Here is a 25,383-nt window from a genome sequence, read left to right as displayed (position 1 = left end):
TTTTGGTCCTTAATGTCTGGTCCTGGCCACGAGTAGGTGTGTCATTTAATATGCTAATGTAGTAAAATCAACATATAATGAGACTCAGGGTCCGTTGGAGGTCAGATTCGTTGCCATCTTGGTCTCAAGCGGTTCCATCTGTTTCTTTTTTTTCTTTTTTTGTGTGTGTAGCTTCCTTTCTTATCTCTGGACCCTTTAGCTTAAGGATTTATGTTCACTCCTGCTAAAGGTTGTGGGGGTGAGGGTTGGAGGGTTGTGAGCGAGGACACTCCTACTAAAGTTGGGGGTAGATGGGTTTTGAGCAAAGATCTGGAGCGACTCTGGCAATACCTTTTCAGGGCTTCTCTGACGCCCAGGGCCTGGGGGAGTTAGCACTGGGGTGCCTCATTGCAGACTGGCAGGGGTGGAAGTCTAGACTCCCAGATTGGACTTTGCTGGTAGGGTTGGGGAGGGGGCTGTAGTTTTTCTGTGGTGTTTGGCTGGAGTAGAACAGTTATTGCCTAAAAGTTTTCTGTATCTTTAGGCCTCACTTATTCTGGTCCTTTAGCTAGAGAGAACAGGCTTTTATTGGGATTTTATTTTACTTTGTACACTATTTTGCCTTTTCCAATTGGCATTTATGGGTGCTGACTTCTCCAGACCCAAGTCTGGAATATTAGATGCAAAAAGGGAAAACCCAGGCCACTCACTGTCACCTATAAAATTCTAGCACTTTACCAATTCCAAGAGAATATGACCCGACTATTACCTGCATTTCACAGTGATTTTTCAATACAGAAATATTTTTCTCAGTAGGATCAGATTTATTCTGCATACCCACCACCTCTTATTCACCACGTAACACCTATTTGGGGGACAATTTCTATTTATCAGGTACTAAAAACCATCTTATATATTCCAAATGTTGCTATCTCAATCAGCAATATATCATTTGTTAATAGCCCAATGGCCAACAGCAAATGTATATAAATCATGGCTTGCAACCATTTGTAATTCACTAGAAGTGCAGAAAGAGTTTGGGGAAAAAAAGTATTCAGCTAGGTAGAGGTCATGGTAGATACTTTAAAGACTAGAAAATAAATCACTAGTTCTTAAGCATGTGTCGGAATTACATAAATTTAAAGAAGAAGGACTGACAATTTGGAGAATAGTAACATGAGCAGACACGTGTAGGAGGCCGAGAGCATAGCATGAGCGAGGGGACAGGGACCTCCCTGTCTCTGGTGGGAAAGACATGTGCAGGGGCCACTAGGCACACAGGATAAACAGAGGTAGGCAAGAGCATGGCAGGTTTTAGGAGACAGACATCAGCATTTTAAGGGGATTTCAAAGGGGAAGGAAACTGTTAACTATTGGAAATGAGGAAAAGGGAAGAGATCAGTTATTGGGAATCAGTGAAGCTAGATACTCTAAAGGTAGTAGATGATGAGATTGAGGTCAGCAGCAAGGTTAGTTTGAGGCAGAAGATTCTTGAAGGAGGAGGTAGATGGAGTCTGGAAATAAAAGCTGAGGAAGAGGCAGGAAGCAGCCCACTGAACGGCCTTTCCAGAGGCTCTTCTCTGAAATATTACCCAAAGCCTCCTTCCTCAGTCCAGTGGCACTTCCCCAGGCCTGGCCCTCACCGACCTTCTCATGACATCCTCCTCCTGGTGAATTAAAGGTAAACATAATCATCAGACTTAGGGCAATAGAATAAAGGGAATGAGTATGAAGAAAGAGGCAGACATCTCTATCCTAGAAATCCACGAGAAAGGGACCATCTCTGACCATAACACAGGGAAGACTGAAATTTGGGGAGAAGAGAGAGGTGGATTAAAGATGTCTTAAATTGAAGGAGAGAGCAAAATTCCCAGGTCAGGGCATATGGCACAATCACTTTAGAGGCCCTGGAAACCCCTTCATGACTGAATTGAAAGGTACTAAATTGGGCAGGTAGATAGGAAGATGCCAGGCTGATCCTGGGGATCAACAAATCCCCTTCCCACCTAGGCCCTCCTATTTTGATTATTCATTTTTCCAGTTCACAGTCTTATTTGCTAGAAAAAGTTACTCTTGCTGCACAGATTTAAAAAGAAAAAAAAAATGTTTCCAGAAATGCAAAGAATTTTTCAGAGGGACTCACAGCCTCACTGGGGAAGAAGGGAAATTTTGTCTCAGTACTTCTTTTCCTTCCAGAAACTCCTCACACAGTCTTCTCTGAGTCCTGAACCATCAGACCTACTCCTCCCCCGCATCCCCACACAAAGCACTGACCTCCATATCCTTGAACTCAACGTGGGGAATGTACCAACCCCCATCCTTATTCCCTCCAGTCTCAGATCCTCCAAAACCTGGGGACCAGGAAAGGTCCCAGGCAGTAACACTTCTCTTGACAGAGGCAAAGAAATATTAATAAAAACAAAAAGAAAGAAAGAAGAAAGAAAGAAGGAAATATTTATTGCTTTTTCTCTTAGATGCATGATCTCATTGTTTAACTATACCTAATGAGGCCTAATTCTTCCTTCTAAATCTGGCCTCTCAGTCAGCAACAGATTTCACCAGTCCCACTGTGTATACTGATGATGCGCTGATAACCAAATGTCATTCTTGAAAAAACGTGGAACTTTTGACTATTTTCTAGTGCAGGAGTTTTGCAACCAGATTTCTAAAATACATAGTGAAACTGGTTTCGACACTAAACTCAAATAATTGATCTTAGGTTATGAATACAAATTATGAATAACCATAATATTATGAATAACCACAAATTATGAATAATCATAAGTCCAGTTTGGTTTACTAACATCTAATCCTCAGCAGAATGGAAAATGAAAAATATAGAATTCTATATTACATTTGCTATCAAATTTTAGCCAGTCTTGGAGACTCTCTTGGTTCTAGGACAAGGCCACATTTTGAAAGCAAATTCTTTAGAGTAGTGTTTCTCAAACTTCAGAGGACGTAAGAATCACTGGGAGGACCCCCCCAGACCCAGAGATTCTGATCCAGTATTTTGGGACTAGGGGCAGGGAATTTGCTTTTCTAATACAAGATGTTGTTGATGCTGCAGTCATCAGCACATTTTGAGTTGCACTGCCTTGAAACATACCCTGTTTATTTCCATTTTCATCATTGCTGTGTTCTCCATACCTAGTAGCTTAGAACCATTCATTATAATATAACTGAAGAGAGGTAAGTTATAAGAAATTTTGCTCTCTTTGCTCCTTGCTTGATTTTGAATTGTGTCCTTTGCTAAGTAAGCTACCACTGAACCAAGAATATAAAATAAACCCCTAAATTCTAGTAGTTAGAACATCAAGTATTAAGAATGTGCAGTTTGAATGAGCAAGACATCCTTGGTCCCTCAGTGCAGCCCTCAAGTAAAACAGTGCCAGGAACTGTTTTGATTATGATGTCATCATGGTGGCCAGAGCTCATTGCCCACAGAGTTTAGTGCGGTGACATTGGCTGCTGAGAGCGTTTTCTCATTAGCCCTTACCTGTAACATGCTTGGAGAATAGAGGGATACTTAAAATGAACTCACCCTCTCTTGGTTTGACCAGTCTCCATTTAATTGGAATAATTAGTTTTTCCCAAAGTCATACTGATTTAAAGGATATTTTTACTTTTCTGTAGATTTGAAAATTCTCATTGGTGAGGATCCCTTGAAGAGATGGCCACTCCCCAGGGCCAGAGAATGACACTCCCCAGCCCCAGGGCCTACCTGACTGCTGGCAAGAGGCCCAGTGCTACCACAGAGCAGCTTATAGCGTGAAACTGGCTTCTTCCAGAGCAAGTGAGGAAGAGAGGGAGAGCAGGTCATTTTGTCACTTATCTTGGAAGCAGTACCTCTATTCATGCTTCTGCTATATACTATTTGCTTGAAGGAAGTCAGTAAGTCTAGCCCATATTTAAGGGAAGGGGGAATCACACAACAGTGGGGATGCAAGCAGATAGGGGTCTTTGGGGGTCACCTTAGAGGCTGCCTCCCATAAGAACACTTTTTTGAAATGCTCTCTAAATATACAAAATGAGCCAGTCTCCACAATTTATTCATCATAAAATTTCTCTGGTCAGTTTTAACATCAAACCGGCATACACTGCGATTAGCCTTAATCGTTGGCATGTCACAATACATAGTCCATTTTTCTAATTTGATAATACAGTTGAAATTTTTGATCACTCCAAATTTAATCATTTGTTTTGTTTTTCATATAAAAATTTTTTGTATAGAAAATTTTTTAAAAGTTTAGAGGAGAGTGTTGAACTTAAATGTATACTTTTATAGGTCTTAAACTCAAAGAAAATTATTTTCCATTTTGGGATGATTAAATGGTCCTCAGAAACTTACTTGTACTATGTGTTTGCTTACAGAACCTTTCAAGTTTGAGTACATAGTTGAACTTCCAGATAGTAATTTGGTAGAAGTAAAATGGTTAATGTTGACAAATTCACATAGAATATCGTCTCATGAGTATCCAGCATGGATCTCACACTTCATACACCCAGAAGGCCCACTTGAGACCAGGATGTCATGATGAGGTTCCTCCCTCCCCAGTAAGGACCACAGCTCAGCCAGCTGCAGACAGGGCTGATCAGCAGGTTCATGCTCTAAAAGCAGAGTTGCATTATCTCATTCAAACTCCCTAGTAAAAAATTATATTCTAGGTACGTTTCTTACCTTCATCCCAAAGGTACACAGAAGAAACTAGAGGAGAGTTTTCTGGATAGACACATCTGGTCCTTTTGTGTGAACTTCAGTCACTCAAAATGGGTATGCTGCCTGTAGAAACGTTTCAGCTTGCAAAAAACCTGGCCCAGTATCAGACTTCACTTGTGTTCTACACTGGTAGCAGTGAGTGGAGGGGAAGGTCGTGCAAGGACAATATCCTGCAGAGGAACACAGTCTTGCATGTAAGTGTCTCCTTGGTCTTGCCAAACCTCAGTTTCCTCTTCAGTAAAAATAAAGTAAAAGAGTGACCTTGGGTTAGGCAAAGTCTTAGCTACAACATCAAAAGCACAAGTGATTAAATAAAGATAAGTTGGTCTTCATCAAAATTCAAACATTTTGAACTTCAAAAGACATCATTAATACATGAAAAAACAGGCCACAGATTGGGAGAAAAAAATTTCAAAGCATATATATGATAAATGACTTGTATCTAAAATATATTTTAAAAGCATACTCAATTACCAGAAGAGAAAAATGCAATAAAAAGTAAACAAATATTTTTGAATAGACATTTCATCAAAGAAGACATATATAGGAATGACCAAGCACATACATGATTCTCAATATTTTTAGACATTTTAGTAATGCAAGTAAAAAACACAGTGAGATCCTAATTCACAGTCACTCGAATGACTACATAAAAACACTGGACAATGTAACAAGTGCTGGAGAAGATGTGGAGAAATTGGAACCCTCATTTGTTGCTCAAGGGAATATAAAAAGATGCCGCTTTCACTTATTTGAAAATTAACTCCTGAGCGTCCATCCAAGAGAAATAAAAATATGTGTGTCTGTACAAAGATTTGTACATGAATGGTCATAGCAGATCATTTATAACAGCTAAAAAGTGGAAATAATACAAATGCCCATCCATGTTACAACACAGATGAACCTCAGATATAAGTAAATTCTAAAAAGCACAGATTATAAAATTCTATTTATATGAAATATCCACAAAATATAAATCTGTAGAGACAGAAAGTACATTAGTGATCACTTAGAATTGGAGTGGGAATGAAGAGTGGCTGCAGATGAACATGAGGGATCTTTATGTGGGGGTGGAAATGTTCTAAAGTTGGGTTGTGGTCTTAGTTGTACAACACTACAAATTTACTAGAAACTATTGAATTTTACACCTAAATTTGGTGACTTTTATGGTATATATATATATGTATATTTATACTATATAATATATAATTTTATGGGAATATATATGATATATATACATCAATAAAGCTGGTAAAAAAATAAAATGGTAACTTTCAGTGTTGTGGTAAAAAGTGGAGTTTCAGTGCATGGTGTATGGGGCTAGTTAATGAATGGCAGCTATTAGTATCACTATTGTCTTGATTTCTGACTCTTCTTTGTCATCATTTCGACTTCTTAACTACTATGTACGATTAAGAGACCAAACTTGTATGTACACTCAAAAAATGGAGTGATAACTCACCTTTTCCTGCCACATTCTTGTGCCATTTAGATAAAAAAGAAAATGAATATGTAATATCATCACCTACAGATGGAATTATGTCCATAATTTAATTAGACCTTATCAGTATTTGAAATTATTTTCCCTAAATTCTAATCCATGAAATAAAGGCACAGTCATTTCTGTTAGAAGTCTTCACTTCATAGTGAAACCAAATTATTTAATAGTATTTGCACCAACTGAATCTTAGGAAGCCATTTATATTTTTAAACATTTGGTAGTTTTCTTTTATAGCTCTTGTAAAATATAAAAATAAAATTATTTTAGCTTATAGTCTATAATTAGAGATACAATCAAGAAAAGAGAACAGAAACTGAAATTCTGATAGCAGAATGAATTTTATAGGCCATTAGAAACTTTGAGAGCCACAAATTTTAATTAACATTTTATGTTTGCAAGTTGTTAGAGCCGTTGCATTTTGCTGCCCTTCTGTGTGTAAGAAGCATATTTTAAATAGTGAATGTAGAAAACAAAATGGGAAAAGCTCCACCAATAATCCAAATATTTCGCTTTTCTTTATGTATTCTCGAGGGTTTCTTCCAAGTTTTATGCTTGCTTCTTTTTATTACTGGGGGGCGGTAATCCTCTACTAGAGTGGGGTAAAGCAGTAAGAAAACACAGGTAAAACCAAATATTAAAAAAAATTTTTTTAACAAGAAAAGTAATGCTAAATATCTAGAATTTTGTTTCATTGCAGAGTTACTTAGCTCCTTGTTAGACTAAGGCTGGGAATCATCATGTTCTTTCACATTTCAAAATAGACCATGATAGTGTTGGGTACAGACAAGAAAATTCCCAAGTTGCTGAAAATTACCTTTCTGTTTTAAGTAAATAAACCCTGGAATCATCTATGGTTTTAAGAGGCAAGAAAAGACACTGCATGTACAAAAATTAGAAAATTAAAGCAACAAGAAAATACTACACAGTGGAGGCAATTGGCAAAATTCAGACCAATGTGCCCATTTAGGAACTCCTAATGAAAGTAAGGAGGAAGAGGAGGGTGGATGTGGGGAAGGTGGTATCTACTTCCTGCTGACACAAGGAGTGCTCTTGAATTTCGGTCTCAAGCTCCCTTGGGAGATGAAGAAGAGTTCCTGAGTCCTTGGGTCATTTGGTAACAATGACCTGTGACCACTCCTTTCCCCTGAACCCCCAATGTCTATTAGATGAAATTGCCCTTCTGGCTAACTCTTCAGTGATGTGTAACTCACCTTCTTTTCAGGGTCTTGTTCTTTGTTTTTTTTTCTGGACACTTACTGTTCTATCTGTCCAGTGTTCTCTTTTTGGGAGACACTTTCTACCCTGTTCATCTCTGCAATGCCTTCCATCCACATGATCTCTACAGAAGGTGTCATATTCTTAGCTGACGAACCTCTGGTTGATTCATCAGGGATGAGCTTCTGACCTAGGGTTGGATGATCACGATTCTTCCCTAGGAATCTAAAATGAGACTAAAATGTTTCACTTTCCCACTCCCATCTGATTCATCTCATGAACAAAAGACATAATCTTAGGTACCCACATTCATTGAAGGAACAAAAAAGCCATCCCACCCAGGAGGATAAGAATAAAGTACACACATATAGGGAAGCAGAGAAAAGAGAAACAATCTCTTTTTGTTTATTTTAGCAAATTCAAGTTGTATTTCTGTAATGTTATTTTGAGAAGACATATTTCTAATACCAAGATTGTAGTTACATGTCCATTGAGCTCACCCCCTTGTAAGTAGAGAGTATTCACTTTGTTTAAAACTTAAACTGTGTTCTCTTCATCTAAATATTCAAGCCAGTTTCACGTAGAAGCACTCACTTTTCTTAACTGCTGTTGAGATGTTACATAGATTCATACATTGAAAGACAGAGCTCTCAGAGAAGGATTTTTAGACAAATGCCACCCTTCTCAACGAGAGAGATCATTAAAAAAAATCACTGGAGATCAGATTTCTTGGCATCAGTCAAGTGAAGTCTTGCCTCCCTGTCCTTGCCAACCTATATGATATGTATTTGACATATCATATAACTAAGAAATCAGTTTTGTTGTTTAACAGCTAAGATTTTTGGAGTTTTTATACCACAACATAACCTTACCTGACCTCACTGGCGTGAATATTTATTTAGTTTTCATACTTTTTTTGACTTTTACTTACATGGAACTTATTTTATTGATATTTTATATGAGAATATAAATAAAAATAAATTTGCTTTGCATTTCATCACCACACAATTATACAATGTAATGTTGATTGGTTTTATCTATATCTATATATTTATCTGTATCTGTCTATCTATATCAAGAAGAGTAGTAGGGAATTATGTTGAGATTTTTAGTAACTTCTGTTTAAGCATAAGAACTATTCTTTGAGGGGAAGTCAGAATGGGAGTGAAAAACTGGAAACTGCACTCAATTGCAAGAAATACTAGCCCCAAAACAATTAAGGTTATGTGTATATCTATATATATATATAAAAAGGTGATATATATGGGAAATATATATTATTAATATAATATACAGAATATATAATAATTTAATATATTGTATAATAATTTTAAAGATAATTTAATGTAATATTAATATTTCACAATATATAATAATTTACTATAATATTAATGTATATATACTATTTTTATGAGAGGGAAATATATATATATATATAAAGGTTATATATATATATATTTCCCTCTCATGAAAAACCAAAGGGGCAGCACTTTGTGGGTGTAGCACCTCCATGATATGATTGCAAGAGTCTTCTTAACAACTCCTCTATGAGCTCAAGAACAAAACAAAAAATCCCCACTCATTTTTGCTCTAATTCCCATATACATATATATATATATCCCTGATCTACAAATCTTGTAGATCAAGATCCTGCTACTCATTACACTGAAGTGTTGTATTTTATTTCATTGGGTGCTCCATCAATTATACTCTTTCACATTTTCTCCCAACTTCCATCAGAAGTGCACACGTACTTTGTTCATGGATCAAACACTGTTGATACCACTTTCATGGACATAGGAAGGTTTACACCAACCTTCATCTTCAGGGATTTCCATGCAGAGGCTGCATTGATAAGGAATGCATATTATCAAGGAACACTTGGCTCTGGACAAGATGGTAACAGCCATGTTATGAGATAAAAGGACAGACTCTGAATTTGGAAGCAGGTCAGAGTGTTATATGACACTGGTGGCTGCATTTTGATATGTGTGTATGTACTTGGCTGGATAAAATGTTGAAAGAGAGGGGAAGAATTTGGCCCATCTTCCCAAGTTGCCTATATACTCCTGACCATAAATAAGTTCTTATAACTTAGTTTGTATCAGAAAGCAACCTCCACAACATTAACATTGGTCACGGTCAGGTAGCATAACAAAAAGATGAAATCATGATATTGGAAACATTAAAAAAAAACGTGGAGCTGCTTATTTCATGAAATGTTGGGAAATTACAAGTTTTTTAAAAATGGCTTTATTGAGGCTACAAGTGTTATGTTAGACCTCATAATAAGGTCTGCTATGAAGTGAATATTTTTTAAAACTGACAAATTTAAGGAGAACCCGGCAGGAAGGGTGGGGAGTCTGCTTTAGTGAGGGGTCCAGTCACACCAGCACCGCGTAACAGAGAAAAGCAGCGCACAGCCATTCTGTACTCCACAGAGAGACCAAGAGAGGGAGAAATAGAGTATACACATCAACGAAAATGCAACAAATTGGTAGAATAAACCGGAGTCTGGAAAGTAGTAGTAAATATGGTGTGAAAATATGAATGAAACTTACTGTTAAGATTCCTGGGAAAATCACAGAAACCCCTCAGGGGGCCTTAAGCTCTGATGTGTAAAACAGCAACTATATGCTAAAAGTACCAGAGCAAATTGTGAACTTATCACTTCAGAAGTCAATCAGATCAAAAGGAAAATTCAACACTGGGAGCATAATGAGACAGAAATTCTAATTTACTTGACAGAAAAGGAGGATCACTTTAAATCACCATGTGGATAGCAGGATTTTAAAATGGGCCAAACAGGCTAGAGAAGAACATTTCAGTAGGAGAAAAATGCCCTAATACACTATCTTATCTATCTTATATAAGCAAGCTCTGGAAACTTCTTAAAAATAATAATTTTCTTGAAGTATAACTAACCATAATGGGTTGAATAGTGTCCCCTCAAAATTCATGTCCTCCCAGAACCTCAGAATGTGACGTATTTGGCATTGGGGTATTTGCAGATGTAATTAAGGTAAGGATTATGATGAGATCCCATTAGATGAGAGTGGTCTCTAAATCAAATGAGATTGTCCTTATAAGAAACAGAAAAGAACACACACAGAGGCGCAAAGGAGAACACCATGTGGAGATGGAGGCAGAGATTTGAGTGCTCAATCCAGGCAAATGCCAAGGATTGCCAGCAACCACCAGAAACTAGGGGAAAGGTATGGAACAGATAGTCCCTCAGAGCCTCCAGAAGGAACTAACCTTGCCCAAACCTTGATTTTTTGACTTCTGCCCTTCCAAAACTGTAGAGAGAAAACAATTCTGTTGTTTTAAGCCACCAAGTTTGTGAAAATTTGTTTTGGCAGCCCCTAGGAAACTAATACAGATTCTGGTACTGGGAACTAAGGTGCCATAGTAACAGATACCTAAAAATGTGGAAGTGGCTTTGAATTTAGGTAATGAGTAAAGGCTAGGAGAATTTAGAGGTTGGTGATTGGAAAATCCTAGATCATCTTGATGAGAAAGTAGAAATATGATGTTAAAGGTGATTCTGGTGAGAGCTCAGAGAGAAGTCAAAAGCATTGTAAGGAAAGCGTCTCATCATGAACATCCTATTGTTCATGAACAGAATCTTGATATAAATATAAATATGATTATAATTATAAATATAAATCTCTCTGGTGAGACTTTAAAAGGAAATGAACATATTATTGGAAATTGGAGAAAAGGTAATTTTTGTTATAAAGAGGCAGAAAACTTGGCTGAATTGTGTTCCTTCATTCTGGGTGGAAAATAGAACTTAACACGCAATAAACTTGGATATGGAGCTGAAGAGATTTCCAAGCAAAGCTCCTTCCTGCTGATAGTAAAATGCCCGAGGAAAGAGAGAAATTGAACAAGGAACTACTAGGCAAAAAGGAACCAGCCCTTGATTATTTGGAAGGTTTCAAGCCAATCCAGATTAGAAAGTATGAAGAAACGAGGAAATTCAGTTTTGGGAGGAAGTGTGCTGGGGAGAGAGGGCCAAGGTGTGGCTGGAAAACGTGTTGCAGAAGAGATTATGTAGGTGACTCCTGGGTCCACTCAACCATCTCAGCAGAAGCCCGGAATAGAGATGGGGTTATACGGGGAGATTCAGTGAAGAACTCTTTTGCCTAATGGAGTAGACCCCCTTGACACACACCAAAGACCAATGTGGTTTTTGAGAATGTTACATCAGCAGAAACACTGCCAGCTTCGACTGAAGGGAACAGAGACAGGAAGAAATGAAGGGAGACTATTAAACTCCTGAGATTTTACAAACAGGATGTGGGACTGATAGAACTACTTGGCTACAAACATGGGCTGACCTTCAGGAAAAAGGATGAACAGTTCCAAAGACAGAGTGTGGACATGGAAGTAGAGCCCAGAGACACAGGCTTAGGGCCAGGGGCCAACAAGGCCACCACCATTGGCCCAAAGGACAGGGCATCAAGCCACAGAGAATCTTCTTTGAAACCTAATGGGATTTGTCCTGCTGGGCTTAGAGTTGCTTGGTGACCCCTTTCCATTCCTAGATGAAAACGAGAATGTCTATTCTGTACCTGTACCACCACTCTATTCTGGAAGAGAAAGTGTTACCAAGTCTAAGACCATACTGCTTGCTGCACGACAGACCAATAATCAAGAGACGAGTTGTAGGGGCAAAGAATAACGACTTTATTTGGAAAGCCAGCAGACCGAGAAGATTGTGGGCTTGTGCCCCAAAGAACCATCTTGCCTGAGTTAGAATTCAGGCTCCTTTTATACTAAAAGGGGAGGGAGTAAAGTCAAACACTTCCTAGTTCCCATCAGCCTCTGGAGGGGATGTGTTAATATTTTCCTCCCTGCAGTCATTCACAGGTGGGCCTGATCAGGATGTTTCCTGTGAGCTAAACAAAGGTATTTTAGCTTAATACTCATTACCTGGAAAGCAGGGTTCCCAGAGATGGGCCATTATGTATAATTTAAGCTTATAGGCAACACCCCTTTAGTGATTAACTTGTAATAGAATACAAAAGATTCTTCCATATTACAAAAGGTTGTTTTCTAGTTTCACAGGTCCACAGGTGGGGAGACAGTTTTTCCAGGCATGGACCATACTACCCAGAGTCTCACCCATGCCTGATTTAGATGATGAGATTTGGGACCTTTTATGTTGATGATATTTAGGTGAGAGTTTGAGCTTAGAGTTGATGCTGGGATGGGTTAAGGTTTTGGGGGATATTAGAATGGGGTGAATGTACTGGGCACATGAGAGGGATGTGAATGTTTACTATCATGTAGGAGCCGTTACTCTTTATTGCTCTTTTATTCAGAGTTTTACTAAATTTTTTTGTTTATTTTTCATGTGAACTTTCGAATTGGCTTGACTAAAGCACCTCACCACTCACCAAAACAAAAATGAAAGCCAAAACTGTTGTTATTTTAATTGGGATCACATTGAATGTATACATTAATTTAGGAATAACTAATATCTTAATGATACTAGGTCTACTTAAAACCTATTGTTTAAGACTTATTTACCTGGCTAATTTATTATTGATTCCCTCTTCCCTTCTATCCATATTTCTTTTTTTTATTTATTTATGGATCTTTGCTTTATTCAGTTTGTCAAATAAGAGCTGACAAAATTATTGCTTTCCACCCCCCAAAAAGTAGTCACAGAAGCACATCACTTATTTGAAAAAACAGTTTCCTTAGCTACAAAATTTAATTGTAGGGATCAAACAGTGGTTATTGGTCAAACCAATCAACATCAATAGCTTTGAAGTGTGCAGAAGCTAGTTTTTAAATAAAGGTGACAAATACCAATCAAATTCTTATAACACTGTTCAAGATCTAAACAAATGTGATTCTGGAAGTTGAATACAAAAGGCTAAGAGAATGATAGTGCAGTCATCAATAAGTAAACAAAGACATAATTTTCTAAATCATTTTTAGTTAAACAGAATACATTCTAGTTTTAAAAAAAGTTTAAAGCTACATAAAACTCAGTAATCTAACTATTTTCTACCTGAGATCAAAACAAGTTTCTTTTTTCCTATCTAAACATAATTCTTGGCATTGAGGTAAATCTGAATTCATGTGATATACTTTGTCAAACTTTTCAAAAAATTTTAAGCCCTGCTGTAGAGAGAAATTCTCATATTATATATACATATTTACATATTTTTTCTTCAAAGACTAATGACACATTTATGAGGTTAATAGGTCTGTAATGGGACCATGATACTATTTTTTTTAATTAATTAATTTATTTTGGCTGCATTGGGTCTTCATTGCTACGTGTGGGCTTTCTCTAGTTGTGGCCAGCGGAGGCTACTCTTCATTGCGCTGCGCCGGCTTCTCATTGCGGTGGCTTCTCTTGTTGCAGAGCACGGGCTCTAGGCGTGTGGGTTTCAGTAGTTGTGGTGCATGGGCTCAGTAGCTGTGGCTTGCGGGCTCTAGAGTGCAGGCCCAGTAGTTGTGGCTCACGGGCTTAGTTGCTCCATGGCATGTGGGATCTTCCGGGACCAGGGCTAAAACCTGTGTCCTCTGCATTGGCAGGTGGATTCTTAACCACTGTGCCACCAGGGAAGTCCAAATGATAGTACTAATAATATGAAAATAAAAAGCCATTCATTTATACCATGTATTCCTATATGGTGCAAAATGAAATGGGATCGTAGAATTTATGTACATAAATGAATCATGAAGAGTTCAGAAATTAAGCTCACTTTAAGAAAACTCATTCTATTCTTTGTTGAAGCAGAGGTTGCACAATTGTGATGTATAACAAAAATGTTGTGTATATAGACTCCAAAACCAAGCATTGGCCTAAATTGGCAATAACTGCAACTTAAATAGAAATTAAAGCCAACTAGACCTTCACTATGGTTATGCAACTTCTGGCTTTAGGGTCTGCAGGTTTTACTGAGGTAACAACCTCTTATCTCTTGCCTCTCCTCCTTGTGCCTGCCCCCAGTGCCCCCAGCTTCCTTTTACATGGCTGTCTTTGGCAATGCTTCCAAATTTTGAAAGCAGAAGAACCTGCTAAGTAAATGGAGAGAATGAAAAATAACACTATATATGATGTATGAAAACCAACCTAAGAGTATGGACTGAGAAAGAAAATACTAGAAGGAAAACGAAGCAGCAGTCTACCCTCAAGGGAAAAAGATAAAATAAAAGAATAAGGGGGCTGTTACTCCTAGATCTTCTTCCACATCATCTCCCAATTAGAAGAGTGTGGAAACAAAATTTCCAACTCTGGAAAGGTAATGACTTTGAAGGAGGAGCTAGGGAAATGAATAAATGATAAAGAAGTACAGGGCTTCCCTGGTAGCGCAGTGGTTGAGAATCTGCCTGCCAGTACAGGGGGACACGGGTTCGAGCCCTGGTCTGGGAGGATCCCGCGTGCCGCGGAGCAACCGGGCCCGTGAGCCACAACTACTGAGCCTGCGCGTCTGGAGCCTGTGCTCCGCAACAAGAGAGGCCTCGATGGTGAGAGGCCTGCGCACCGCGATGAAGAGTGGCCCCCGCTTGCCACAACTAGGGGAAGCCCTCGTGCAGAAACTAAGACCCAACACAGCCATAAATAAATAAATAAAAATTTTTAAAAAGAAGTACAGCAGTAGCTTTAGCTGTCAATGAGTTTCTTTGCTCTGGCATTGGCATTGTCAATACGATCTTTGTTGGTGTTAGCCTTTTCTGTGATCCGTTCTATTTGTCGATTTTGAGCCTCAATCTCATTGCCCACGTCCAGGGCCATGTTTTTTAGATTTCCTAGGATACTTCCCACTTGATTCAGGTTCTCTTCCATTTCATCTTCCCTGGCATCATTTGTTATACAATTACATGGGCATATACAAAGGCCACAGCACTAGTTTAGTTCTGTTAAAGTCTTCTCTGCTTCTCTCATGTCTTTGTTTATTTGGTCCATGCCTTCTTCTGTGTGTTTTAGTTGTTCCCCTTGTTCATCCAGCATAGTGATAGTCTTGATTCCTGCATCCTGAGACTCAATGTCTAAACCCAGGATTCTCCTCGTACTTTCCGGAGACTCATCAGTAACCTGGTTAGCCCTCAGCTGAATTTCTTCTGCTGACAGATTATCCATGATGAATTAAAACTCTTGATAGGTGCAGAAACTGAAATGTAGATATTCAAGCAGTTCTGGCCACTCCCTTCTGGCCGCAGCAGCTTGGACACCTGCAGGCCGGACTCCCACCCATATTTCTTGAAATCCTTCTCCTTTTTATGTCTAGTCTGTTCATTTATTATCTCAGTTCTAGATATTCTAAAAGATATAAAGTAGAATCATATTCTGCTCTCAAGCTGTCTATAATTTCATAATGAAGATAAGGTATCTGCATTTATAATTCAAATCTGAGAGATAAAATAGTAAGTATCCCACAAAACAGAAAACCTTCTTTAGAATCTAAACAGCCTATAATGAAAAGCAAAGCTCTCCACTCCCCTTTCCTATTTATTGGACTGTTTATTAGAGTAGTGCACCAATGGGCAGTGGAAAGTGGATGTGTATGAACTTTGGAATAGCCAGACCTGAATTAATTGCCTAAGGGGTAAGGGCTAGGTAAGGAAACTTGAGTCAAATTTTGGAACCAGTTCTCTTGCTTTCATAATGGACATCCCCATATCTTCTTTTTAGAGCTGTTGAGGGATGAAAAGAAATACACTTTGTAGCATATCTATTATATAATGCATGCCCTTTAAGTCATACTGTCTCCTCTGGTACACTTCTCATCTAAATTCAATGAGCCCACTGCAATGGACACAGCCCATCAAGGAAAAATGTTTAATTTAAAGGTACCCTGAGAACTGTATATCTGTGTGTTGTTTGTATATCCTTCTTTAAAGCTATAAAAAAAACACTTGAAATTTCAAAACATTAAGTATCATGACTAAAAATAAAGTAAATAGAACAAAAAAGACTTATGTTCTATCAAATACAAGTTTTCTTCATGCAGGTTTTGTACATTGCTTTAAACATTCGTCATACTTTTGATTTTTTTGCTATTGTTCTTTTATGAAAATGAAGTGATTTCTTCCATGTATCGTCTCAATTGTTGTTGATTACAAATGTATCTTTTTATAGTGCAAGTCTGTCTAGAATAGAATTCTTTAGCACAGGCAAAAGTGACACAAGTATAAATGCAGATTTTCTTCTGCAACTCAGCCTAAGTTAATGTAGACTATTAATCCATAGCTTCTTACCAGAAGTGCATTAAGGGAGTATATGTCTAGGATATAATTATACTGCAGATCTGTTGATGATTGTAAAACTATTGATCTCCCTTCATTCATTTTATTTTATCTTCTTAAATTTGTGTGGATTTAACCATAAATCCAAAAGAAAAGTTATTGCTGTCAGGGTTGGGGCTGTGTAGTAAGTATATAATAAATTGTTCCTGTGGACCACAAACTTCTTGAGACTTGATCTGCTGAAGTGACAAATGGAAAGATAGCATCTATTTTAAATATTAGCTGCTAGTGGGAGAGGCAGGATCAAAACCACAATGACCACTGTGTGTGGGGGGGGCGGCCTTTTTAACAGCTTTACTGACATATAATTCACATACCATAAAATTCACTCATTTATTCAATGTTTTTCAAGTACAGTAACAGAGAGTGCCAACGTCATGATTAACTAGTTTTAAAACATTTTCATCACTCTCCCAAAGAAACCTATACTCACCATCCAGCTACTCTATATCTGCTATTCCCTGCCCAGCTCTGTCCCTACTTATGCTAATTAGTAATTATGAATACACTTTCTGTCTTTAGACATTTGCCTTTTCTGGAAATTTAATATAAATGGAATCATCTGTGTTCTTTTCTGACTGGACTCTTTTACTTAGAATAATATTTTCAAAGGTTCATCCATGTTGTAGAATATATCAGTACTTCCTTATTTTGCTGATTATTTCAGTGGATATACCATATTTATATGTCCCTTTGTCAGTTGATGGACATTTGGTCGTTGCCGTTTTTTTGGCTCTGATGAATAATGCTGATATGAACATTCATATGCAAGTTTTTTCTATGGACATATGTTCTAACCTTTCTTGGGTGTGTATTTATGAGTGTAATTGCTGGATCATATAGTAATTCTGTGTTTAACATTTTGAGGAACTGCCAAACTCTTTTCTAAAGCAGATGCATCGTTTCATATTCTCATCAGCAATATATGAGGATTCCAATTTCTTCACATCCTCACCAACATCTGCTTTTGTCTTTTTTATTTTAGCCATCCTAATGGGTGAAAAGTGGTATCTCATTATGGTTTGAATCTTCAGTTCCCTAACAACTGATGATTTTGAACATTCCTGTGTGCTTGTTGCCATTTTTATATTTTCTTCAGAGAAATGTCTACAAATACTTAGTCCATTTTTAACGAGTTATTTATCTTATTACTCAGTAGTATAAGATCTTTATGCATTCAGAATATGTCTGCTATCAGATATATGCTTTGTAAACATTTTCTCCTCTTCTGCAGTTTGTCTCATTATTTTTTTGATAGTACTAATTATTTGATAGATAGAAGCACAAAGACTTTTAATTTTGTTGAAATCTAATTTATCTTTTTTCTCTTTTCACTTTTTTGTGGTGTCCCATCTAAGAAGTCATTGCTTGACCCAGTCATAAAGATCTATTTCCATGTTTTCTTCCAAGATAAAAAACTCTTTTTGAAAAGGAAACAAATAAAATATTCTTTTATATACAAATAATAAAATAAACCTCATTCAAATTTAACTTGAAATTTTCTGAAGTAGGAATTTGAGGTTACAGTTATTGGCTTAACATTTACAGAACAAAGGGAAATTCTCCATATTTAACTTCTTTAAAATGGTCCAAACTTTCCGATAAACCTAAAATGTGAAGTTGTTCTTCTTGATAAAGTAGACTGGTGAATTATTGATGTATAAAGGACAATAGAAATCATGTATTGTGTATTAATTTACTCTACTTTGGAAAAGTCATTATAAAGAATTCAAATTTGTAAAGTACTCTGCAAACATTACTCAGATCGCTTTAAACCTTTGTAAAGCCAATGTCTCTCATTTCTGTTATTGCTCTGACTTGAGTACTGAGGTAAGGAGACTGAACACCACGTGCAAAAATATAAAGTGAGTCTGCCTTTACAAATCAAGAGCGTCAGCCCTACACTGGTCAATGAGTGATGACCACAAGAATGCTTTAGTTCTTAGAATTGATAAATTTTGACTCACTAAATAGAGAACCAGTTGAATGAACATGAATGAGGCTCCTGGCATAGTACGTCCTTGGATGTAGGTTGATCATTGGGAGGGGGCCTTCCAGGAGGAGGGAATCAACCTTGGGGTAGGGAACTGCATCAGTGCAGGGGTGGGGGTGGAGGGAAGCCCTCTTAAGTGACAGGAGCAGAGGCAGGGGTGAGGAGAGAGGTAGGGAATACAACTAGGCTGGGCACATGTCAGAACCACCACGAGACACAGTCTTAAATTTTATGAAGGAAGAATTTGAAGGCTACGTTTGCTGACTCACCATTTATTGAGCAGCCCCAAACTCCCTTGGTTAAATAATGTGCTGTGACCCAACTTGATAGTTTTCTCTTCAATAGGCAACTTAGGTAGAGGGATCAGTAATTTCCCATCAGTGGCAGGAAGTGCCCACCCCAGGGAGACACGGAGTTTGGGAACAAAAAGGGCAAGCATGTGGTGCTCCCACTTTCTTCACTGCCCCCAGGGTGCTCAGTACGCAGTGTCCTCACTGAGCCCCAAGAGCCTGTCCTTAACCCAGGTGTTCAGGCAAAGGAGGAGTGGGATAGATGGTCCCCTGAGACCCCCTGGTTCCTCCAGCGCACACAGAGGCCCACCTGCACAAAACCAAATCACTGTCACGCTTGAGACTTTGGTGGTATTGATTATGAATATACCTGATGCAGAATGCTATACTAAAATGGTAAAGAAATGAATTTGAAGCACTTTAGAAGTAAATGTACTAAAACATTAACCTCATTTATGGGAGCAGGGTTTTCAAAGGACATGTTTCCGTTTAAATACATTTTGTATTTTCCAAATATTTTATAATAAGCATGAATTACTTTTATAATTAGACAAAGTTAGTTTAATAGTTTAAAAATTATAATTTAGGAGGGAAAAATTAGGAGGTTGGGATTAACATACACACATTACTACATATAAAATAGATAATCAACAAGGACCTACTGTATAGCACAGGGAACTCTACTCAGTACTCTGTAATAACCTATATGGGAAAAGAATCTGAAAAAGAATAGATATATGTATATGTATAACTGAATCACTTGTTGTACACCTGAAACTAACACAACATTGTAAATCAACTATACTCCAATATAAAATAAAACTTTAAAAAAATTATTACAATTTAATAGTTACATTTAGTATATAATTAGTATGGTTAGAAATATAATTAGTGTAGTTAGAAAATGTTAGCTTTTAAAATAAATAGGCAAGGAAACTCTATGTTATTTCAAATTTCCCGAACTTTTAGCATATAATAACCCATGTGAATAAGTTCCCACCCATGGCTGAATTAGGTATATGTTCTGATGTTTGCGGCATTTCACTGTTAGTATTCCCAGACTCTACATTGTCCAAGATATCATCATTAGTGAACTGCAAAACTAGAAATTGAACCCCATTTTCTGATTCTAGATCCCATTTGATAGACTTTCCTGAGTCAATACTTGTATCCTGATTCAGATATGTTTTATTCATCTGTTGGAATAGGCTGAATTAAATTGCTGCTGGTGATGGGGATTTATTGTCACCTAGTAACACACAGGTATCTAAGACCACGGGCGTTATTTATTGAGTCAGGAATAACTGAAAGTGAGGTGATGCTGGTGTTATATGAAGAATATAAAAGTGTAAGGAAATTACTCTGTATTGATTGCACCTTGGGGAGACACAGACTGCTTCACTATTTCAAATCGTTATTGCTGAAACAAGACTCCAGTTCATTAATGCCCTACTGCTTGCTAGATTTCTTCTAACCAGGGAACTATTTGAGCATCTCCCAGGCAGGACTCCCACATGCTGCAGTGTTAAATAATGAACACACAAATGGTTTTATCTTCCCATTTACTAAAGATTTTATGTTCTTTCTTACAGTAAATATAAAGACATACTTTTTTTACGCTTCATAGCTTAAAAATATGTTGGTATAGAGTAGACAACAAGATATTGTTATTATTGATCCCAATTCTTGTTATTTATGATATTTGCTTTTAAACTAGCAATGCTTTACTAATCAATATATGTGATACATAAAATAAACTATTTCAGCTTATATTATTTTCTCTAGTACTTCAATTAGATAATTGGAGTTGTGAGTAGCTCATATTATACTTTTAATATCCTGTTTTTTCTCACTTTGATAATCTGATTTCCAATTATTTAGCTAATTTAGAAAATTTTCTATGCTATTTTCAAAATACATTAATAAATAACTGCTAATCACTTTTTCCATCGACCAGTATTTTTCATTAATTGGGATTTCTGAATAGTACAGTGCCAACTGAGGTACTAAATAAAGCATTCAATAAATATTCATTGTATAAATGAATAACTTGATTATTCTGAGGTACTAGAGTGCCATCTGAATAATCAACTTTTCAAAATTATTTTCTTTTGAAAAAATATTAATTTCTTTTCAAAATTACTTTCTTTACATTTCAATGTGTATTTTGTGCAATCTAACTTTCACGTATTACTTTATTTTTTAATTAAATGTATTATACTAAATGTTGAATTTTTCCAAGCGATTATTCACCATGCATTGAACCTGCTTACATCAATAAAATAATACAACTGGAACAGTCAATAAATTTGGGAGTCATTTTTACATTAAAAGATTTCCATATATTTCTAAGAAAGTGAATGCAGCCATACTTTCTTTGTTCACAAGTCATAAGAAACATAGTAATAATTTACTTATGAAACTAGAATCTCAGGCTGTAAAGATGCCAAAGAGCATGGTATGACTGTGGCTTGTGAAACCATATCCAGGAGGAATCAGTTATGACACTCTCATACCTCTCCTCTTCCCTGTGCCCAGGACGGAAGTGCTGCAGTTTGAGAGAAATGTGAGAAGTCCAGGAAACAGTGCAGAAGAGAAGCTAATCCACTTAAAGTCTCCACATCTAAATAATGAACAATCAAAAATAAGAATAACCTCAGAAGTATTTGAAGAGATTGAGAATTTCTTTAGTGTGTTTTTTAAAGAATTAGTAACTGCAAATCATTGGGAAAATATGGAAACAATATTGTTATCAAAAGAGAGGCTCCATGTTTTGATGTAAAACTTAGCCCTACTTGAAAACAATTAGGGAAGAAATGTCTCTTCCTGGCTGAGAGTGGAATGCAGTTGGTCACGGCAGACCAATGGCCCCAGTAACAAAAACTAGTAAAAGTAGAATAAATTATAAAAAAAGAATATGTATTTAAAAGCATCAGAGATATACAGAAGCAACAGTACTGAATGAACTAAAATTTCAGAAGGCAAAAACTTCCAGAGGCGAGCCGACGATAGGCAGTGTTTCCCCTGTTATCAGGGTTTGGCCGAGCAAAGGGCTGGGCTGCTGCTGGAGAAAACAAAAACTAACAAAGATTTTAGCGGTCACATGGAGCTGCAATAAAATAATTGGAGACTCTGGGGACCTCAAACATATGAACAATTTTCCTAGAAAACATTTACTGATTTCTACATGAGAGGTGAAAAGGCATATTATAAAAACTTATAAAAGGCAGAGTAAAATCTCCACTAGTTTCATAATCTTTAGGAAAAAAACATTTCCCTGTGCCCTCCATCCTAGTGAAGGTGAACAGACCCAGAAAATAAAACAGACTGGGAAGAAAGTTCTAGAGAGTGGTGAATTGACACTGAGGAACACAGCTGTGTTTCACTTGGACATATTTTGTGCTTTTGTCAGAAGGCATCTTCCGAGGGACAGAGTAGTTGGGAGAGATTCTGACACTTAGCAAAATGCCTTTCAGATTCATCCATGTTATTATGTGAATCAACAACTCATTGTTTCTTATTTATGAGCGGTATTCCATTGTACAGGTGGACCACAGTTTGTTTAGTTTCTCATCTCTTCAAGGATATCTTGATTGTTCCCAATTTTTGGCAACTGTAAGCAGTCATGTACAGGCCATTTTTGTGTGAATATAATTTTTCAATTAACTTGAGTAAAGCATAGGAGTGAGATTACTGGGTTGTAACATAAGCATATGTTTAACTTTACAAGAAGCTGTCTTCCAAAGTGGCTCTGCCATTTTGGATTCACATCAGCAGTGAATGAGAATTCCTGTTCTGCATACTCACCAGTATTTAGTGTCATCATTTTATTGTTTTAATTTTACTAATTCTAACTGTGGTATCTCATTCTGATTTTAATTTGCACTTCCCTAAAACCAGTGATGTTGTGTTCCGTTGATATTTTTATTCCAGGCTGGTTAGTGTGGTGCTTGGGATGGAGGTTGGATGATCGTTGAATTCTCTGATTATTTAATTAAACCTCAGTTTTAAGCAGTCACTCTGAATCTGGGTCTTGGGAGATGGACCTCACTCGTGTTCTTGTCCCTCCTCCAGGTTCCGTGGATTTCCATCAGCCCCCTCCCCTATGGTTTGGCCACTCTTCCCTCTGAAGATTGAGGTTTTATTCATTTGGAAAGATAGGGGAGGTGGATCTGGGTAGATTTTCAGTGGTGGCCTCCATTGTTCTTCCCCAGCTCCCCAGACTGCACGTTTAACTGATCTTCCTCCTTTAAATTAAGATCTTTGTTCTTTAGGATAAATAAGGAGGGAGGGGTCTGGGTGGGGTTTTGGCAGTGGCTGCTGTTCCCTCTGCCAGCCAGTACCTTTCTCAGCATTCTCCCCATCTTCCCTGTGGTTGTCTGGCGGGGTTTCCAGAGGGAAAAGACTGCAAGACGGCAAAATCCCACCCTCATATCAGCGGCTTCACACTCTCAATATAGCCCATGCTTCGACAATTTGTTTAAAATGTCTTGTTTAACATTTCTACCTATTTATATGTTATTTGGCAACTTGTGTCTCAGGTAAGCAAATGTTCTGGTGCTGTTCTCCCTACAGATTCTCGTCGATCAGCTGTGTCTTCAGTTCTCTTATAGTCTCATGAAAATTAGTTAGCTTCCAGTTTTACAGCTTTTTTCTTGTTTTAAGGATGGGGGCAATCCTCTTTCTAACTCCTTACATCACCAATCTAAAACCGAAGTCCAGTTTTCAAATTTTGAAGCTGTTGGCTGATAGACTAAGCTACAAATCTTTAAAGGGCAAAAATGAGTCTCTCTTAAACCCATCTTTTGTGTTTTATTTTAAATAATGTACTTTTAAATTCTAGAATATCTACTTTAGGGCTATGTTGTTTGGAGAATCTAACAATCTGTCAATTGAAAGCTATTGAGGGCCCAGCCTTAGAAAGAAGGATGAGGGAGAGGTAAACGAAATCTTACCCAAACTGAAATTTACTAATTGGATGGAAGCAACCAGACACTTATGGTTTCTGTCTAATAGAAGAAATGGATATGTAATAGAAGGTACCATCTAGATCCTCAAATGTTCTTTTATCCAAAATCTGTGACATGCGATTAAAAATTACAAGACATGCAACAAGGTAACATGGTGTGGCTAAACCCACAAGAAAAAAGAACAGATAGTAGAAAAGTTCAATGGATGATCCAAAAGGTAACCTTAGCAGACAGGACCTCTAAGTAATTATGATTAATATGCTAAAAGAATAGAGAAAAAGACACAAAAATGATTGAATGGATGATTTTATCAAAGAATTTAGACATTCTATAGAAGTAAAACCCGTAACTTAAAATTGAAAAATGTGATATCTAAAATTAAGAACAAAATGGATAGCTTTAAGAACAGATTGAATAGAACAGGATTACTGAACTGTTCGATAGAAAATGCCCAAAGTATGGCATTTCTTGAAATGAATTCAGGAGAATTTTTTTTTTTATTTTATTAAGCCAAATGATAACTCTTTTTAAAAAGTCTGAAATACCTATCATGAAACGTGATGATAATTACATCTAAAACTTTTATCTATTTCCTAGTAAGTATTATGATTAAAGTAATCCACAAACCCATACTGACAGTGTTAAATTAGTTATAAGTAAAAATATGATTGAAGAATCATTTAGCTTAGAAACCTTAAAAACAGCAATAGTATAATACAAAAAATTACACTTGGTAGAAATAATCAGCACAAAATAATATTGATGACAGGTAAAATTTACATGGTAAGATTTTAATTTGGTAAAATGTTGATAAATAACTAAAAATTCTGACAATGTTTAAATGTTTAAAATGTTTTTAAATTAAATTAAATTAAATTTTTTTATTTTTAATTTTTTTAACGTCTTTATTGGAGTATAATTGCTTTACAGTGGTGTGTTAGTTTCTGCTGTATAACAAAGTGAATCAGCTATATGTATACATATATCCCCATATCTCCTCCCTCTTATGTCTCCCTCCCACCCTCCCTATCCCACCCCTCTAGGTGGACACAAAGCACCAAGCTAATCTTAAATAATTGCACTTAGTTAACAACTACAGACAAAACAAAATGCACATTGAGATAAGATAGACTTAGTAAACTTTGGTCATTAAATTAAATTTTTTTCTATAATAGTAATTCACGAAGGAATTGGAACCAGTGAAATTACTTTTAATGCAATTTTTAAAATGCAGAAATTAGATTTTATCTACAGTGGAAATACATTTAAGGCAGACAATATTAATTGAATATTTTAAATGAAATAAAATGTCAATTTTGATATGATTTTGATTAAAGTTTTGTATTCTTTTGATAAATATGAAAGTAGTGGGGTCAAAATATGAATTGCATGAAGATGACAGGAGCAAAGCTACGGAATCAAGATATTTTATAATA

The 25,383-nt window shown here is 36.8% G+C and overlaps 1 pseudogene across 1 annotated transcript; it reads right to left on the bottom strand.

The window, feature by feature from the left end:
• Positions 1-14,794: 14,794 nt before the first annotated feature.
• On the bottom strand, positions 14,795-15,955 carry LOC309665146 (synaptosomal-associated protein 23 pseudogene; annotated as a pseudogene). The gene has a single exon. The product of its transcript is annotated as a synaptosomal-associated protein 23 pseudogene (transcript).
• Between the last annotated feature and the right edge of the window lie 9,428 nt (positions 15,956-25,383).

The sequence above is a fragment of the Balaenoptera physalus genome, assembly GCF_965194825.1.
Source record: "Balaenoptera physalus genome assembly, chromosome: 7".
Classification (NCBI taxonomy): domain Eukaryota; kingdom Metazoa; phylum Chordata; class Mammalia; order Artiodactyla; family Balaenopteridae; genus Balaenoptera; species Balaenoptera physalus.
The sequence above is the reverse complement of the archived record's forward strand: the minus strand, read 5'-3'. Positions and strand labels throughout refer to the sequence as shown.